The 16,305-nt window shown below is 39.4% G+C and overlaps 1 protein-coding gene across 7 annotated transcripts in view; it reads right to left on the reverse strand.

The window, feature by feature from the left end:
• Positions 1-16,305, reverse strand: part of Lpin (phosphatidate phosphatase LPIN) — a 44,537-nt gene that overhangs the window by 13,794 nt on the left and 14,438 nt on the right. For 2 of the 7 annotated variants that reach the window (XR_013081766.1, XR_013081765.1), the window contains exon 1: positions 14,269-14,669. The exons of 1 other annotated variant lie outside the window; for it this stretch is intronic. The gene's annotated coding sequence lies outside the window, so the exon portion shown is untranslated. Of the gene's footprint in view, positions 1-14,268; positions 14,674-16,305 lie in introns of those variants that run through there. 4 more of the 7 variants (XR_013081761.1, XM_076783169.1, XR_013081764.1 and 1 more) reach the window with 3 other exon arrangements.

Genomic DNA, 16,305 nt, shown 5'->3' on the forward strand with positions numbered 1-16,305 from the left:
CTGACGGATTTTCACGTAGTAACAGAACAAAGGAAACGCTATTTGGCGATATTATCAAGTAGAATAGAGGATACATATTGATGACGTTCAAACAATTCAATATTGAAGTATTTAATGAGGAGTATCGAGAGGTATCACTAGTATCACAGACTCTGGTACTTCATATCAAACTCCCGATACCGACGATTACAGAATTAATACCACATTGTATCGAGTAAACACCGATATTATCGTATATACAGGGTGTTCAGCTAAACCTGGGAAAAATTTTAATGGGGGATTCTAGAGGCCAAAATAAGACGAAAATCAAGAATACCAATTTCTTGATGGAGGCTTCATTAGAAAGTTATTAACGTTTAAAGTTCCACCAGTTCTGAATTTTTTTCTCGAAAGTGCGTAGGATTTCGGGGGTATGTCTATTCACCAAAAATGACTGTATTTGACCCCAGAACCTAGAAATAATTTTTTTAGAACGATTCGAAATTTTTTTTTTTCACCGAAAAATTTAGGCACCTACCCCCTGTCGATTTTTCTTAAAAATTCGTTTTTCATTTTTAGTAATTTGTCTAATACTTTTTTGTAGGTATCCATATGCTCTACTTCAGAATGAAGTTTCATTGAAATACATTCACTACTCTAGGAGTTATGGCTGTTTGAAAATTGGACCACTTTTTATAGGGTTTTTATTATTTTGCGGGGTCAAGGAACAACTTTTCGAATATTTTTGGAACTTCTACATATTCTCCACTAAAATACGCGTAGTTTGCATTTTGAAACATTGAAATCGTCCAATCGGTTCAGGAGTTATGACGTTTCAAAGATTCGCCTGAAATATCGATACCATTTCTAACCTCACATTTGATTTTTGATAAGGAATTTTTTTCTCGAAAACGCGCAGGATTTCGGGGGTATGTCTATTCACTAAAAATGATTGTATTTGACCCCAGAACCTAGAAATAATTTTTTTAGAACGATTTGAAATTTTTTTTTTCGTCGAAAAATTTAGGCACCTACCCCCTGTCGATTTTTCTGAAAAATTCATTTTTCATTTTTAATCATTTGTCCAATACTTTCTTGTAGGTATCCATGGGCTCTACTTCAGAATAAAGTTTCATTGAAATATATTCGCAATTGTAGGAGTTATGGTTGTTTGAAAATTGAACCATTTTTATGGGGTTTTTATTATTTTGCGGGGTCAAGGAACAACTTTTCGAATATTTTTGGAACTTCTACATATTCTCCACTAAAATACGCGTAGTTTGCATTTTGAAACATTGAAATCGTCCAATCCGTTCAGGAGTTATGACGTTTCAAAGATTCGCCTGAAATATCGATACCATTTCTAACCTCACATTTGATTTTTGATAAGGAATTTTTTTCTCGAAAACGCGTAGGATTTCGGAGGTATGTCTATTCACCAAAAATGATTGTAATTGACCCCCTCAAACGAAAATAATTTTTCCAGAACGATTTGAAAATTTTTTTTTTCACCGAAAAATTTTGCATCTACCCGATTTTTTTTCTCGAAAATGGGTAGGATTTCGGGGGTATGTCTATTCACCAAAAATGATTGCAATTAACTCTCGCAACCGAAAATAATTTTTCCAGAACAATTTGAAATTTTTGAATTTAATTGTTAATAACTTTTCAACGAAGCCTCAAACGAAAAATTGATATTCTTGATTTTCGTCTTATTTTGGCCTCTAGAATCTCCCATTAAAATTTTTCCCACGGATGCCCGAACACCCTGTATAAATAAGAAACATTGTAATCAGTATGAAATAAACAAGTACAGAAAAAACAGATATTTTTTCGAAAAATTATGAATCGTGAAATCCAATCATCCAATTTGCGAAAGTGAAAGAAATTTTATTTTTGTTCGATACTACGGGCGATATCGCGTTTGAAACGGATGTTTATACCAATTTTATTGTTTCGGACGGTCTCAGGAGCAACGCTTTCTCGAAGCTTGCGTAAAAGAGAAGGTTCGTGTACGGGCGAACACGTAAACCTCAGGGACAAGAGATATATAGTTCTAGACCGTTCCTTAATCGTTTACGTAAACTATGTCGAAGCATTTGGAAACTATTCCCAAGTAATTCATTCATCATGGAACATTGCAGAAATATTGCAATAATATTTTTACGTTTAGAAATATTTGATGATTCATGGTTTAGATGTCGCTGCAACCTGTCAATGCTAGCCCCTGTTGCACTAACCTTCCAAACGTTGCACAAAGAGTTCCAAAATATTCCAAAAATAGATTTCTATTTCAATTATTTATATCTATATATTAACAATGCGTGTCTTACGATAGACGTAAACTACTTCATCTATGTCACGACGTCAGAAAATTTATTGTTTGCCTTTCCCTACGAACATTCGTTAGGAAGTTCTAACAAATTAACTAGAAATTCTGACAAATTGCTACAACCATTGGCACGACAATACGGAGGCTATTTTTAAACCGTTTTCAGTAAATAACATTTTTAATTCGACCTATTCTCCTAACCTAGACCTAACCCCAACTTACAGATGCAGTTATCACAACCGCGACATCTCGTTTAGATATTAGTAAATAAGCGTGACAAGTGTATGAGTCATAGGACTCGTCACTCGTACTCGGTTATTTCCTCAACCATTTGTTTGTAACAACAATGTAATACACCTACGTACATGTGCAATATTCAATATAAAAAGAACAGGCGAAAGGCGCCAAAATATCTAGACACGACCTTGGTTGCAATATCGCTGTAACAGAAGTGTAACTGCAATATTCCTGCAATGCACCGTGTTACGACGAACATATTTTTCCGAATGCATAATGCAAAAGGTTGCTGTGCAGATTTGTTACATAAATATGTATGTATTATTCGAAGAACGTGTGAAAATTTGATTCGTAGGTCCGTACCGTCGCAACGACAATAACAAAGTGTGGAAAGTAAGAGGTTCGTGAAAATCGCAAGCATTATTTTCGAACATTTGTATTTTGGCCAAACAATCGTATTTTATCGCGAGAGATCGACGCGATAATCTCGGCCAAATTTGAAACGAAAGGCTGCGTCGATTATTCGTTCAAATTCCCGAGATAGATGTCACGTACGGTACGATTTGATATTACGTAACCAGGCAAATCGTTCGTAAACTCCCTAGACGGGCGAGACTGACTGTTGGACGAATTTCAAGAAATTCAGTCGTCGGTATTCTCCCAAGATTATATGGAATTTTTCCGTGTGACGTTCTCGTACGTTGTCTCTTTCTTTCGCGTGCTCTTTCTCTCGTCGACATTGAGGGGACCCAGGTGTAAATATTGTCAACGCTGACGGTTCGATCGCTGACAACCGACATCGTTAATTGTGACGCAATTCAAGTAACTTCGAAGTTACGAAACAGTATCGACGTTCGGGAGTGTTTTTGCACGCTCGATGTCTGCGTATCGAGAATGGGAAATGGAGGGAAGGTTAGGTTCTCGATTTTGGCACACTGCGTGACATTGGTTGTTCATAAACAACTGTCCAATCGCTAAGTGGGCTCGAACCAAGTCACGCTTGGTGATGCCTTCTTGTAAAACGCAAAGGTTGCGTGGACATTTGACGAGCAGCTCGGGGAGAAGCAGAAGCAGCTGTTTCCGGGGGAAAAACAGGCGTCCTTTTGTGCCAACCGTTCCGATGAACGATTCGCTCGCTCGATTCCTGAAACGACCGTCGTGTGTCCCCGGAGTTCGCCTGAGGAATCACGAGTCGGTGGCTCTGCGTCCGCCTATATTCATTGCACGCGATATCTGAAGCACGGAATGCGAACTGCCTTATTAAAAATTGAAAATTGCAGCGCCCCATGCGTTCTAGAGCCAAACTAATACCAATAACGGCACCATCACGATTTCCGTGGCCCCTACTTTGAAGGTTAAATTTGCGATCTTGAGGTCATTTCTGGAAAATAATTGTATAATATTTTTTTCTTAGAATGACCCCAGGAAATCGTAATCTCCCCCCAATAACTATAAAATACACATAGAAATTGTGAGCCTACGCTTGGGCGATACCTCCGCGTTCGTTCTTTTCTCTTTGATACCTCTTTTCTCACGCTTCTTCGACGGACGACTTTCACGAAAGTCACGGAATGTTATTGGCGCGTGCAAGCCGTGACCTCTCCCCTTTCTTCGTTGCCACGAAGCTTATCTCGCTAACCACGCTTATGCAATGGCGACTGTATCGAAACTACCAGCAATTCCACGAATCGACCACCTATATTTTATTTCAAAAGTTAATGTTATTGTGCTGTTTTATTATTTAAAGATAACCGATAATAGGTCAAAAACGTTTATAAATAGCGTGTCCTCGAGTTACGCAAATTCATAGATACACGACTGCGTTTCCTACTTATGTTTTTGTATATATTCTTCATCCATGTACTCACGCATGGAAGAAAGTTTGATTTTCTTCGAATCTTTTTTTAACGACAGCGCCGTACGAATCGATTTCGATTTGCTTTTGTAACGAGAATTGTATACTAAGCGCACTGTAGGGAGAAAGAGAGATTTCAGACAGAATTGCGAGTGGCGGTGGGTCAGACATTTATCTCTCTACAGTACAAGTGATCTGTACAAAAAATGTATCTCTGATTCAAATAACAAGCTACTTCACAGCGGACTTTGCTCGTGATTAAGCATGAAATAAATCTACATGAGCGAAATCACTGGCAAAAGTTGGTCGTGTAATAAATAACTGCGTCTGTAGTCCATATTAGTAATTTTCGTCGTACTGTATCGCTTTTAAACGCCATTACGTGATCTCGTTCGCGATCGATGAACGATGACCGTTGATCGACAAACGCGGCATAGTATGACCATAGACAAAGTATACGAATAGACCTTTCACCTAATGTATTTTTTCGGCCCGTTTCTCTGGGGCTCTAGAACCCCATTACCATTTCCGTGCCACTCGCAACGTTACCAACAGATTTAGAAATGAACACAAGAGGAAGTGAGACAGAAAATTAAATTACAGAATTTAAGATTATTTAAAAATTTCAAGATTATTAAAATAGCTAAGGATGTATCTCAATGATACGTATACCGCAACTCACATGTATTTACGCATGGACAGCTTCGAAAATTCAAGAAAGAAGGCGAATGGGAGTCTTTCTTTCTTGCTTTCGAAACAGCTGCAATCCGAGGTAAAGAATAGACCTATCGTTAGTGGGATGAACGCTATCGCTGTACCACCAGTGTCTTATAACATAAGATACTTTCCTCCAAAGTGGAACAAAATGTTAAAAAGACCAGGCATCAAATTGTAAGGGGATCCTCGTAAGAAGGCTTTAATCTTCGTAATAGTTTTAGTGGGTCAACAATGACTAGCTTATGGTCACTGGTGGTCAACAGTGAGGTGGACATCAAGGTCAGCGGTCCAGTGAAGATCCAGAAACGGTCAAGAGGTGGGACCAATTGAAATAGCATTGTTCTCTAGACCAAGCGGTTCTTAACTCTTCACGTTGACACTGTCTCCCCACTCTTCGACTTCCCCACATGAAGACTACCGCTGGACAAATTCTTCAGTACCCCAGGAGCATCCAGGGGGATCGGGTCTCGCGGGCCGAAGTCAGGCCATTCGTGGAGTGCCGACCACTGGGGGGACCAGGAGTGACCAGGACTGACCAGGACTGACCAGGACTGACCAGGACTGACCAGAACTGACCAGAACTGACCACTACTGACCAGTGCTGACCAGTGGAGATCCGACGACTGACCACTACTGACCACTACTGACCAGTGCCGGACCGTGATGACCACTGGTAAGAACTATTTAAAATTGCTCCCCCCACTTCTATTTCGTCGTTTGATACCAATTCAACGTTATGGAACTGTTCATCGCTTTTGCTAAATTACGAATCGTTTCTTATGTTACAGGCTGGACCTATGGTGCTTCCTTGGTAATGGTAACTAATGCTCAACAAGTAGTAAGCCCACTTTACTTATTTATATTATTATCACCAAATTGACCAGTTTATTTTACTTGTTTGGTCATAATTCAATGTTCTTTGACTGTCCGGTTTTATCTAATTATTATGTTTTCCTCCTCTATTTCTACTACTGCCTTATTTATTGAATTGACATGATTGTATTGAATCATATACCATTTTTGTTTGTATATTATTTTATATATTTTGTTTGTATATTATTTTATGAATTTCGATGTCTCTAATTAGAGCAAGATTTTTATTCTTGTTCTATTTCGCTCAGATATTTTGTTTAATTCTTGGGTATTTTCATTCTTTGATTATATCGTTGGATTTTCAATTCTGCGTTGGATTTTCAATCTTTGTTTCTGTTCGTCTTTGAAATTTGTATGGTTCTTCGGACAATTTTTGTAGTCATTTGCTATTTTACTTCGACATTGTACTCTCGTTACGCAAGTATAGGTAGAATATTTTGTTCGTAACATGTGTAAATTTTGTACATTTCCTTAGGTAGGTCTAGCATCGAGAATCTTATAGATTCTCACTTTTAGGTACATCAGCACGACTAATTATTCCATCGCTTCGTCTAGTTTGCATGGTGTTTATTAAATTTCCTTTCGTATGTCACTAATATGGGTATCAATTTTAGTTTCAGGTTATTCGCAGGGACAACGAGGGAGTACGCCACATCCGCCGAGGGACATTTAATTCTAAGTCTATTAGATTTAAGCTTCGTCGCGAATCTTAAAATTAACGTCGAAGATTTCTTTATTCTACATATTTCCGCGTCTTACCAAGCAATTATTCAATAAGTAGCTTCTCGTTCTCTCGTTCCCTCGTTCCTAGCTTCGATCACCGCTGTTTCATCGATTGAAACATGTGATCGGCCGTGTATCGGGTCCGAAAGATCTAATCGCCTTCCCTTGGTAAGCTTGATCGAGGGAAAACGGCACTTCGCTGAAAGGTGTGGAGTTTCCGTATTCTGCGGAAACGCATACCTTCCAGCGGAAGTCGACCCTGTCTCAGGTACTCTCTCTTTGTCAGACAGCCTAAGTCGGGTCCTTCGGGCTCCCGGCGGGTTGCGTTGGAGAAATGGAGACCTCGATTCGGGGTTGCAGTTCTCTGTTTTCTTGTTGAGATCGAGTTAGCAAGGGCAGTAGGTTCGATCCTCGGATCCGCTGCACGGTTCAGCGTCGCGTCGCGTCGAGTCGCGTATCCCACGATTTAGCTTCATCCCTCTTTTTAACCAGATAATTGCTTGGTATAACTAACATCCAAGGAACTTTGTTTCCTTCTATCGTCCGAATTTTAGCTTCAACTTGACTAGACTTGAGCTTCGACGTTAATTTTAAGTCCCTATTGTATGCGTCTCCCAATATTGCCAAGTAATTATTTAACAAGTAGCTTCTCTCGACTCGTTCTCTCGTTTCTTGCTTCGGTCACCGGTGTGATCGGCCGTCCAGTTTGTCCGAAAGATCTAGTCACCTGCCAATGATAGATCGATTTCTAGAAATAGAAATCAATCTACCAAGGGTAGTGTTGATTCGATCCGAAGATCCGCTGCACGGTTCAGCATCGCGTCGCGTCGCGTATCCCACAATTTAGCTTCATCCCTTTTTAAACAAAATAATTACTTGGTATTTAGACTTAAGTCTTTAGTGTAGCCGCGTGTCCTGCCAAGTAATTATGTAACAAGTAGCTTCTCTTTGACTCGTCTCTGGTCCCCTCCGATCACCACTGCTTCCATGTAGAAAGCAAGTGATCGGCCGATTAGCTGGTCCGAAGGGTCAGTTGCCGTCCTCTAGCGAGACGATCCAAGGGAAAGGGTATTTCGGCCTTAGAGGGGATCAGGGACTGTTCCTGTCTACGGTAGCCCCAACTCGGGATCCCTCTCTCTGTCAGACATCCCGAGTTGGGTCCATTTGGCTCCCAACAGGCTGCTTGGGGGAAATGGGGAACCCGTGTTGGGTGCGTCGATGCCCTTCCCCTTCGATCGGACTTGCCAAGAGGCAACGAGCTGGCCCTTTTGACCTCGCTATTCGGTTCGCGTCTCTCGTTCCTTGCACTATTGCATGGTGCATCGCGTCGTATCGCGTCGCGTCGGGTCTCCAACAATTTAGCTTCATCCCTTTTTAAACAAAATAATTACTTGGCATGGCTAATCTAGTTTCTAAGGATGTAAAAGGGAGATCGATGGAACTTGGATTCCATCTATCTCCCTTCGGGTCTCCATTCGCAGCAACCTCCTCGTGGTGAGACCTGGGTAATATTATTTACGTTTAATTAATAATCGTATCGCTCTTATCTGGGTAATGCAATTATTAATTAAAAACTAAATAATATTAGCAAATTGGCTGCGATCCGCCTTGCATAGATCATCGTGAATATAGAGCTTCTTCGCTAGGTTAGTTTTGATTCTCATTGATTCATCAAAGATTCTAGAGTATTGTCAGACAAGGTATACGAGTGAATCTTTCACCCAATGTATTTTTTCGACCCATTTTTATGGGGTCTCGAACCCCCATTATCATTTACGTGCTATTTGTAATATTACCAACAGATTTAGAAATGAATTTCAATCCCTGCATAGTCAATTCGCATGTATTTACGTACACACTACAGCTGTATGCCCATTAATATTAAATCAGTGAATAGTTTTTCAACTGATCACTATTCACGAGAAGAGGACGTTAAAATCACCCTCGAATTTTCAGATCGGTATGGCAGTCAGATTGGGCCACGAAAGTCCATAAGGTGTAAGGTCTATTCGTATACATCGTCTGTGGTATGACCAGCGTTTCTCTAACTGAGGTCCACGAGCGCCATTAGTGAGGGGTTTCCAAGTTCTCAGAAGAAAGAAAACATTAGATACATCGTACAACGAAACTTATACCTTCTGCAATATTTTATGTTTATTATTTTAAAACGTGACAAAAGTTTTGTAAACAGGTTTAAATCATATTAAATACATTAATTGCATTGCAAGCGCTTGAGCAGCAATATTTCTTTACCGAGGGATTCACAAATAGACGAAATTTAAGAAACTTCTTCGGTATTTGGACCCGAAGCTATCTACGAACTGATTGTATTACTCAGCACATAGAGAGTGACATTCTACGTTCGTGGGATGAAAATTAGTCGCGTGCGAAACATTGTACGTAACAGGGTGAACGTGTAAATAATTAAATAAATATACTCCTTTGCGAACTTAACGGCTTCCGGCTTCGAAGCCTTTCGCAACGTAATCGAGCGCGTCGCGAAAATGCCAACGCTGAAGAGCCTTGTTGAAAAATAAAAAATTCAGTTGAACTTATCTATAAAAAGCATCTATACTCATATCAGTTCAATTTATTTCTTTAAACGAATAATAATACGCTTGTTACAGAAGTTATATCAAGCTAAAATTAATTTTTGGTCACTACATTTTTAAAATATAAATCTTGAATAGAAACATCAATTGTAAGATTCAAGGACTAAAAAATTATGATATTTTTATCATTGTTACGCAATAGTTGAGGTCAAGACTAAACCAATAATCCCTGATAACACTACTTTTGTGTGACCTTTTGTAATTTATGACATAACTGCAATAGAGGGATAAATAACAAAAATTTATTTTAACAAATTTCCAATATAATATCCATCAACTTCTATACAGGGTGTTCGACCAACCCTGGGAAAAATTTTGATGAGAGATTCTAGAGGCCAAAATAAGACGAAAATCAAGAATACCAATTTGTTCATGGAGGCTCCGTTAAAAAATTATTAACAATTAAATTCGACAATTTCAAATCGTTCTGGAAAAATTATTTTCGGCTGCGAGGGTCAATTACAATCATTTTTGGTCATTACACATACCTTTGAATTCCTATTCACTTTCGAGAAAAAAAATCGAGGTGTGAAATTTTTCGACAAAATTAAAAAATTTCAAATCGTTCTAAAAAAATTATTTTCGGTTGCGGGGGTCAATTGCAATCATTTTTGGTCAACAGACATACCCCCGAAATCTTACGCATTTTCGAGAAAAAAATTCAGGAAGGGCGGAACTTTAAACGTTAATAACTTTCTAATGAAGCCTCCATCAAGAAATTGGTATTCTTGATTTTCGTCTTATTTTGGCCTCTAGAATCTCCCATTAAAATTTTTCCCACGGTTGTAGGCAACGTATTTATACGCGAATTTAACGTGTATCATTTTGCAGAAACAAATTCATAGCTATCGAGAAATGGCGGAAACGAATCAGATATTGTTAATACCATCGGTAACTGATTAGTAATCTGATGCACCTTTGGTATTGGAGATAAGGTTTGCTGGTATTAGCTAGTTCCAAAACAATTTCCATCGATTATTATTTAAATAAATTTAAGAAACTATACGAAACGACGATTATTGTTCAGATACCGCGGGTAATTTCAATCCGATGAGCAACTCTTGCCTATTACAACAGGTTACGACGCACGTTTATGTAATACCAGTTTGACGGTTAACAGCATACGAAATGGCTGTTCAAACGCGTTCCGCGAATAGTGCAAAACCAGCTAGCGAAAGTAAACCGTTGGTAAACGCGAACTATGTTGGTCGTTCCTTTCCGCTTGAAACCTCGTCGACCTCTCGTTGCAAGAAGAAATTGTACCTTAAGTCCCAAATCAAAGAACAAAATATCATTCAATATCGATACCTCTTAATTGTTCAAGTGAATACATAAATAATATATGTAATATGATCAACGAAAATTTCTACCGTCCGACTATAACTTCGTTCGTTGTGTCCGCGTTAAATTTTTATTTGCTACCATAAATTTTGTATAAAATTGTGCCTCTGCTCGTTAGTTACGGAAATAAATGAAACGTAAGGCCCAGACTGCGTGACGACGCGGCCGATTAGAACGCGTACGAGACTAGAGAAGAATCGTCGTTTCACCTTCGACGGAATCATGACGTGGCATTAATCGGCAAAAATGGCGTCGGTTTCCTTTTCGCGCGAATGATCGTTCCAATTCGCGGGGAGAAAGGAATATTACCGAGTTGCAGCCGTTCGTTTTCAGGAAGAACCTTCTGCAAAAAAGAACTGTTTAGACGATGAGCCACCTGTTATTATTCAACCTTTAGTTTGCACAACTTGAGTCATCGAAGGACTTCTTTTTCCATCAGACAGTTGGAATCTTCGCGCTTTCATTATGGATGCATTTTGCTTTTTATTTCAATTGTAAAGAATTTATTAATTATAATATTTTCTCTCTGTAAATTTTACCTAATTCTTATTATTGTCAAATTTAATTCTCTGTACCCGTAAACCAACCGTTTATGAGTTTTTTGCTCTCATTCGAACAACATAGTCGAGAATAAACTTATAGCCAACGTTGACGGACATTAAACGTCTAATGCGATCCTGTGTTTACTTTCGAACTGTTATTTCGCGCAAATGTGCTCGTTGTAACGCGGTGGTTGAATGCCGGCTTTCTTGCCACGTGCGCGAGGTATACTAATTAATTGCTAATTTATTACGTAGCAGTCGAGGTCGGGAATAACAGATGACTCATGGAACGCCGAGAGTTCGATGCACATCGAGGAGCAAAAAAGTGTTCGTGATGTCACAGATAACGATCGAAAGGAATCTATTAAAATTTATAATTATTATTAAATATATTTTCAATGTTGACACATTACTTTCCAGAAGAACTCTTCAACTATATTCGTCTTATCGTTAACTATTAAATAAAGTATCAATAACTTGTCGATAACCGCCAGCAACATTTCTACAATGGTGTAACGTTATCACTAATATACCCGAAGAGATGTTTTTTACTGTAGGTGTACAATGATTCAACGATCATGACTGACATCGATGTTTACAAATTTACTTTCTTCGATAAGATTTTGTCCTATGACTAATCGAGAAATCAGATTACCCAACGTTCTTGTAAACATTTGACTCACCGAGAAGCGAACGATTCTAACCTAAAACTAGAGAGTTGAGAATCGTCGGCTCTCGTGGTTAAAATTGTCATCCCGCGGAAACAGAGATTGCATAGATGACGGCGCCGTGATCGATAAACGCACGACGCCGAACGTCCACGCAAATCCAATTTTGGAACGGCCGTGTCATTTCTATAACGGGTGGGCAACTCTTCGTCGATTAACGGCCAAAACAAGAACGCGGCGTTCGTCAGTGATTAATGGGTACGGCGAGAAAATATCCGGGTTCTACAATGGTTGGCCCCAGCCCAGAATAATTCCTCGAGCGTGGACTTGACATTGAACTTACCGAATTACTTATTTTCTTAAGTTTTCAAGTCAATTCGAACAATCTTAATACTCAAATATTTATTTAATTTTGGTTGATAATTGAGATACTCTAGACGAGCAATAACTTTTCTGGTAACCTGTACTTGATTTTTATCATTTTGAATATACAGGGTGTTCGGGCACCCGTGGGAAAAATTTTAATGGGAGATTCTAGAGGCCAAACTAAGACGAAAATCAAGAATACCAATTTTTCGTTTGAGGCTTCGTTAAAAAGTTATTAACAATTAAATTCAAAAATTTCAAATCGTTCTGGAAAAATTATTTTCGGTTGCGGAGGTCCATTACAATCATTTTTGGTGAATAGACATACCTTCGAAATCCTATCCACTTTCGAGAAAAAAATTCGAAAAGGTGTTATCATTTTTCGGCGAAATTAAAAAATTTCAAATCGTTCTAAAAAAATTATTTTTGGTTCTAGCAGTCAATTACAATCATTTTTGGTCATTACACATACCCCCGAAATCCTACGCACTTTCGAGAAAAAAATTCCTTACCAAAAATCTAAGTAAATACCTAAATTTTTCGACGAAAAAAAAAAAATTCAAATCGTTCTGGAAAAATTATTTTCAGTTGCGGGGGTCAATTACAATCATTTTTGGTCATTACATGTATCTTCGAAATCCTATCCATTTTCGAGAAAAAAAATCGGGTATATGCGAAATTTTTCGATGAATAAAAAAATTTTCAAATCGTTTTGGAAAAATTATTTTCGGTTGCGGGGGTCAATTACAATCATTTTTGGTCATTACACATATATTCGAAATCTTGCGCATATTCGAGAAAAAAATTCAAAACGGGCGGAACTTTAAACGTTAATAACTTTTTAACGAAGCCTCCGTCAACAAATTGATATTCTTGATTTTCGTCTTATTTTGGCCTCTAGAATCTCCCATTAAAATTTTTCCCAGTGTTGGTCGGACACCCTGTATATTGCTTATTTAAATATTTCAACGACGTACATGCGTGTTCTGAATGCTTGTACATTATATCATGAAAAACGATGTTCACCAGTGGCCCGAACATAAGAAGATAAAGAAGGAAATATATAGTTAGTCGTTTAGTAATTAATGTTTTTCTTTTTTCTCACATTCGTCGGTCAACGGAAGAATACTCGAAGCTTTGTGATCGTCGACGATGACCTTCGATTCGAAACAAAACAGACGAGAAATTTCGATGAACGCGCAATGGCGGCCTTGAGCTTCGCTCGAGCCAATGCTTTCGACAGAAATAAGATCAAAGGAGAGAAAACATCTAGATGAGTTTTACGGAACTGGTGACAACCAGTGCTCACGCGCGAAGACTGGCAACTAAATTATGCAACCGCCTTTCCCGTTTTCTACCGCGAAACCGGAAGTTCTGGCGCGGTCATTCGCAGGAAGATTCCGTTTACGGATTTATAGGTCTGCCAATTTCAATTTACCAAAAGCTACGGACGAATAAAAATGTATGTTGCTCTAATGGTGCTGTTAAAGGACCTTCGTGGAATATAACAACAAGAAAGTTGTTTTTTTGTCATTTTATTCCTAAATTAAGTATACTATAATTTCAGTTATATGTATATAACATTGCTAAGTAGCTACAACAAAGACTGACCAAAGGTTACACTTGGCTGATATGACGCACCGTGTTAGAACCGTTGCTACGACGATTACAAATTACGTGTAACTTGCGCTTTGAAAAACGAGAAATGTCCCTAAAAGTAATCTGAGCGTCAGGCGCTGATAGGTTTGGACCCGTCACTGTGTCAAAAGCGCAGAGAACCCCGGAACCGGCGTACAGCTCGCGTATAGTAGAATAGCAAAATAGTCTCGGTGGTGGCGTTGCCAATTGGGAAGGATTTCGCAATGCACCGTTGCAATACGCGTGCAGCCAGAGACGTACGCGCGTGCTTGTTCCCGCTCTATGTTCTCATTCATAAACACCAACCGTCATTCATGCGCGAAACAACGATCGACGGAAAGAGAAAGAGAGACCTCCGATCGCTTCCGCGCTGATTCTTACTCACCGAATCGAGATCTCGAAACGCCTCTCCCCCGCAGTCAGGAGACAGTCGACGATCCGTGAATCGCCGTGACGATTGCACGCTCGGCACACGACGTCGGGTAAAAATAAAGTTCGAGTTAACACGCGCAGTCGAGGTACGAAGGAGGATCCTGAGGCACCACTGATATACTGTTCCGTTTACTGGAACGACCAAAGTTTTCGAAATATTTTCCGTTACAGTGGAGAAAGAGGTTCGCGTGCTGGCGCAAATCCGCTCCGCGCGAGCAACCGAGTCAAACTGAGCCACCGACGCGAGAACCGTCGAGATACATACACAGTTATCGCGCTCGCAGCGCGCGTGAACTACACTCACCCATATACAGCGACGAACAAAAGTACCAGCACAGTGAAGACGTTTATCATAACACAGCAGTCTACGGTTCGGTTTCACTAAAATCTACACGGTTCAGTTTTCATGATTTATCCCCACCATTAACCCCTCCACCAACGATTTTGACCCAGTAACGAAAGAGAGAGAATCGACAAAAGAAACAGAAGGCTCGCAAGCGATATATCAAAAAATTACGAAACTTGATAGAGTAACATATATAAATATAAATAAATAAGTGAAACCGTACGTAGCGAATGGAATGATAAACTGTAAAATAAAAAGTGGAATATAACAATTAGAGCACGAATAGTTAACTGTAATTGTGTAACCACCTTTAAATGTTTAGAAAGTGCTATAAAGAAACGTTGCGTATCTTTTAGATCAACTGTTGGAAAAAGCTCGGTAGGGAAGTGATTAATGTTCAGTCGACCATGTATAAGCGACTACATTATCGACGAAACAATTATGTAGTATATCAAGAACCAAAAAAAAGGTTGTCGTGACGTCACAAAGGAGCAATAAAGCTGTGACGTCAAGTTTTCAAATTGGTAAGATGACATCGGTTACACTCAAGTGGTAGAATTATTCCGCTAAACGGATATGTTGTATCTTTCGTGCATTTGTGACGTCACAACTATTTTGCTCTCCAGTGTACAACGACGATGTACAACGAACCACTAACACGTAACTAGATTCTATTTTTTCCAGATCAGCATATTACTGAACGATAAACTTTTGGTTGTGTCAATACTTTTGTAGGTTAGTGTACATACGTGTTGCAAAGGACACGCGACCGTGCGTAAATTCCAGCGCTAAGGGTCATGGCGTACGGCGTTTGCGTTGGCGTTTCGTTGCTTTTAAAACATTTCAGCGATGCCTTCGAGCACCACAAGTTTCAAACCAAGTTCAGCAGAGTTTGAAAATTGTCATAATATAGAATCGAAACTGTTACGAAGAATAAAAGTTCAGAACATTCGTATAACGGTTCGAAAGAATTATTTCGGAACCTTTTCAAGTCCTGATTAAAACGCTGGAAAATATCACGGCGAATGGCTCGTGTGTCAAAGCCCTAATTCACAAACGTGAAAAACACGCGACTCCTGTTTCGTAAACGGGTGGCGTTCTGATTGGTCGTTGGTGTCGGACCAGAAGCCGAGCCTCCTTCCACCTTCCGCCTGAGAAAGAAAGGAAGGAAATCGCGTCAGATCGTTGACCCAAATCGCTCGTCAAGTAACCGACTTGCGACGACGCGATAAACACGTGTGGATGGATTAAAAAAACCTTCCTTTTGGTGTCACGCCACCGAGACCTCGAGTCAAACTCCTATTTCGATTCCTTCTTCCTATCTGTTCGTTCCTTCGTTTTTCTTTTCGCTCTGCCACGTGGACCACAATCTGCGTATTTTTAACTTCTACGCGGAGATAGGCCTAACTTTTATCTAGATAAAAATCTCGAATAAAGAACGAAAGGCACTGATGCAACTTTCACCCCTTTCAGGATTAAGCTAGGTTAGGTTAAGTAGTATTTATACAGAGTGTCCGGGCACCCGTGGGAAAAATTTTAATAGGGGATTCCAGAGGCTAAAATAAGACAAAAATCAAGAATACCAATTTGTTGACGGAGGCTTCGTTAAAAAGTTATTAACGTTTGAAGTTCCGCCCGTTTTGA

This window comes from Colletes latitarsis, chromosome 2, assembly GCF_051014445.1.
Source record: "Colletes latitarsis isolate SP2378_abdomen chromosome 2, iyColLati1, whole genome shotgun sequence".
Classification (NCBI taxonomy): Eukaryota; Metazoa; Arthropoda; class Insecta; order Hymenoptera; family Colletidae; genus Colletes; species Colletes latitarsis.